Consider the following 4,868-nt stretch of genomic DNA (forward strand, 5'->3'; position numbering starts at 1 on the left):
TTGTTGCTCTTCATTTGAAAATCTTAGTTTCTAGTGATACTAATATAAAGTACTTATTTTATTAGGTATATGTGATATTTTATAGATACAATTTTAAGATAACAATATTACCTTTATCATAAGTAGTTTTATATTTTTTTAAGGTATTTTTTTTTTTGTCTTCAGAATGTATCTCCTAAGGATGCAGACTCAAAATATCGTGTTTGAACCTTTGAAACAGTAATGCTTTTCTCTCTGCAGTTATACAAATGACTAGAAACATACTTAAGAGTTATTTATTTCAGTTCATTTCAGTGTTAGGGACTTCTTTTTCCTTTATGGGTATGTAGATCACTATGCAGTCATATACTCATACATAAAAAATCTTCTTCATTCCTTTCACAGCTGCATAGCACACCATTGTTTATTCAATTCATGCCCAGCTGGTGGACAGAGAGCCCTTCTAATTCTCGTTGTAAATATCTAACAATGTACCTATCAAGGACTCACAGAAAAATAAGGAAAAATAAATTTTAAGGCTTCAAGGCTAACAAGTTATTCAACACTTAATTTATTCATTCATTCATTTGTCCATTAAAGCTTAATTCTCTCCGTCAAAAAAATTTTACTGAGCATCAACCACGTACCAGCCATTAAAAGCTATAGACACAGCAGTGAACAAAGAGGTAATGTGTCTGCCCACAGGGGTTCAAGTCCAGAGAGAACCCACATCCGTGTATCACGGACAGACTGTTAAATTATCTGCTCTCTGGACTAAACAATATTTCTAGCAAGGGACGCCATCAAAGCCACTTGTATGATCTCTAGGTAATTTTCCAGTTTATTTTATGTTTGTAACTGATTTTAAAATATATTTTTCCCTATTTTGCCCCCATCCTACTAAGTCCAATTAGCAGATCAATAATCAGGGGATACTTGGAAAATCTGGATGCTAGATGTGCAGAGAAAACACCCCAGGGAAACCCAGCCAGCTCTAAAGCTGTCTGTACAGAATTACAGGGCACTCCTCACCTGCTCAGTTCTCCACCCTCTACAGCAGAGGAGAAAGCAAATGCCTTGAGAATTGCATAAGGGCTTTCCTCAGGAGGCTAAGACTTTGCTGTCATATTTAATATGACAGCACACCACATTAACATTTCCTCAGTGTTTCACATCACCAGCAAGGACCTTCCTCCCAAACTGCAGTACAAGGCCATTTCAGGGAAGTGCTTTAAAAGGCGTAAAAATTAACTGGGGAAAAATGGCTAAACTACAAATGATGACAAGAGTGAAAGAAGTTCATTAATTCCAAAGATGTAATCAACCTATGGATGGTAGTTACATCAGAAATAGTCCAAGCCAGTGCTTTTCAATTTTGTATATAATACAAACCATCTGGGGATTTTGCTAAAAATGCAGATTCTCAGTCAGGAGGCCCAGCGGGGGGCCTGAGACTGCACTTCCAATAAACCGTGAAGATGATGTTGCAGGTGACAGCCCATGGACCACAGCTGAGTAGGAAGGGACCAATTGGACGAGGACATCTGAGAAGAGAATTCTCCCTTACAACTTCTCTATCTGCCATACCTTCCCAACGACCATCTTCCCAACCCTTCACTCTTCCTTCACCCTTTGGAGTGAGGAGTTAGTCCTTCATCTGTAAAAAATACAATCATTCCTAGTTGGCAGAATCTTTCAAATTTCATGTACAGGATATGTTACTGGTAATATGACTTTAAGATCATCTGAAGTCCCTCCTGTTACAAAGCTACCTAAAAATAATAGATAGCGTATGTCAAAGTATGTTTTTAAGGCATAGTGGAACTCACAGAAAAGTAAAGAAAATGCTTGGAAGCTGAAAACAGAGAGAACTGCAAGCTAGATGGATAAGTGAACCAGCAGGTGCTAAATTTAAAAACTGAAAAAAAAAAAAAAAAAAAAAAAAGGGCTGGAGATTTAGCTCAGCGGTTCGGTGGCCTGCCTTGCAAGCACAAGGACCCGAGTTCAATCCCCGGTACCAAAAATAAATAAATAAATAAATAAAAATAAAAAATAAAAACTGAGGTTTTCGCTCACACACTGGACAAAGAAGGAAGATGCTAGGTCTGTGAGGAATAGTGTGAGAAATAAGAATAGCACATAAAGTCATCACCACAAAGGGTAGCCCTCCTAGAAAGGCATCTGGAAAACCACCATGGATCTACTGTGAGGGAGGTTATAGAGTAAAACCTATGTTACTCATCCTAGGCTCTGAGAAAAAAGAAAGATCTCCCTGGAATTCATGACCATAAGTATTTCCTCACCTAAACCTGAGCAACTTTTATTACTTGAATGGTCCTATAAATTTAACATAAAAACAAGTTTTGATCTTCAAAAAGATTATATATCATGACCAAGTAGGCTTCAGCTCAGGGATGCAAGGATGGTTCAATAAAAGCAATCAATAAATGTAATATATCTCATAAACAGAAGCAAGAACAAAAATCACACGATCATCTCAATAGATGCAGAAAAAGCCTTTCACAAAATCCAATATCCTTTCATGATAAAAAAGTATCAAGAAAATAGGTATAGAAGGACCTTATCTCAATTTGATAAAAGCCATTTATGACAAACCTACTCCCAACATCCTATTAAATGTAGATGATAAGATCTTCTACATAAAAGATCCCCAAAAATCCACCCAATAGACTCTTAGAATTAATAACAGAATTCAATAATGTAGCAGGATACAAAATCAACACTCAAAAGTCAATGGCAATCCTATACACTTGTAATGAACTCACTGAGAAAGAATTAGGGGGAAAATTCACAATAGCACAAAAAAATATTACATACTTAGGAACTAACCCAAGGAAGTGAAAGACCTCTACAACAGAAATTATAGTACTCTGAAAAAGGAAGTTGAAGAGGACATCAGAACATGGAAAGAAATCCCTTGTTCCTGGATAGTCAAAACAAATACAGTCAAAATGGACATTTCCAAAATTGATATATAGATTTAAAACAATTTCAATTAAAATTCCAACAGCATTCTTCACAGAACTGGAGAAAACAATCCTAAAATTCATATGGAACCAGAAGAGATCCACAATGGCAAAAGCAACCCTAAATTTAAAAAAAAAAAATCAAATCCAGAAGCATCACTATCCTGGACCTGAAGTTACACTACAAAGCTACAGTGATTTAAAAAACAACAACAGCATAGTACTAGCACAAAAAGAGTGACATGAGGATCACTGGAGCAAAACAGAAGACACAGAAACAACCCCAATGCATTCAACTATTTGCTCTTTGATAAAGAGACCAAAAACACACACTGGAGAAAGATAGTTTTTTTATAAATGGTGCTGTGAAAACTGGCCATCTGCATGCAGAAGACTGACTCTAGACCCATATCTCAGCAAGTACTAAACTAAAAATGGATCAAAGAAATAATGTTAAACTCTTGGACTTATAGGCATAGTCAAGGACTCTTTAAACAACTGCATAGGAAGTATTTCCAAGAATTAACAAAAGGGATCATATTAAATTAAAAGCCTTCTGCACAGCAAAGGAAACCACCAACAGAGTGGAAAGGCAATCTACAGAACAGGAAAAAGGTTTTGCTAGATATTACTCAGACAAAGGACTAATTAATATCTAGAATATACAAAGAACTCAAAAAATCAAGTGATACAGAAGAGTATAAGAAGGCCCAATGTTTAGTAAGGGCTCTAAAAGTAGAAAAATAAGGAGAATTAAGAAAACAAAAAAGTATAGCTGAGAATTTCTCAAAAGTTAAGAAAGGCATGAATCCCCATCTAAATATTAAGTCTCAACCAGTATTTTAAACTCCACATCAAGACATACCATGATAAAACTGCATAGCCCTAAAAGCAAGATCTTTACAGTAACCAAAGGAAAGATAGATTATCTTCAAATAATTAGAAGTAGTGATTAGACTGACAATGGACTTCTTCTCCACACACCAGAAGACAGTAAGACAATCTCTTCAAAACAATAGGGGAAAATCGAAACCTAGAATGCTATACTGCCAGCTAAAATTACAAGATGAAGACAAAAATGAAGATGTGTTTCAGATAACCCATGCAAGTTTATAACCAGTAATGCATAACAGACCTTGACTAAAAATTCTAAGTTTCATTTCTCAGAAAAAAAGAATAATTAAGTGTCAAAGGAATATGGGGTGTGAGACTGAATGATGAACAACCCAAAACGATCCTAAACACATACTGAATTTATAAAAGAAAACAATGACTGCCCTGAGGGATTTACAGAAAGAGAATTCTCCAGAATAGAAAATAACCATCAGGTGTAAAGAGGGAATTAAGTCACATGCTACCTGGGAGGAGGGTACCGCTCATGACCGACTCTGCCTTTGTTCAGTCGATTGTACATAATCGACTGAAATTATTTACCCAACTACTGGGAGGCATGGAGAAACATCGGGACACTTCCCAAAGCCACACTGCAACTGGGAGGTAATGTGGCAAGCAAGGAAAAACTACAGCCTCGATCACTGGTTCTCCAACCCCACCAGCTCTCCTGTGATCCAAACCAGCAACATAGACCCTGCTAACCTGCTTCTCCCTGGAAGTAAGTCAATTCCAAATTCAAATCTCAATGATTAGCACCAGTTCTCATCTGAAATCCTTCAGTAAAGGAATCAGAAAAGGCAGTGTTTCGCTTTCTAGCTAGAAGTTCGATGGAGGCAAAACAGCCTGAATGAGTCTGTATCTATCATAAAAGAGAACTTGCTCAACCAGGCACAGGTATCTTCTGACACCCACTGCAAACGTGTTCCTTATTAGTGAAATGTCAGGATTGAATAGCAGTAATGAGATGAGTCTGAGGTGCTTCAGTTAAACACTGCACTGGATGTCTTG

The sequence above is a fragment of the Fukomys damarensis genome, unplaced genomic scaffold (genome assembly GCF_012274545.1).
Source record: "Fukomys damarensis isolate Sample0158 unplaced genomic scaffold, DMR_v1.0_HiC HiC_scaffold_32, whole genome shotgun sequence".
Lineage (NCBI taxonomy): Eukaryota > Metazoa > Chordata > Mammalia > Rodentia > Bathyergidae > Fukomys > Fukomys damarensis.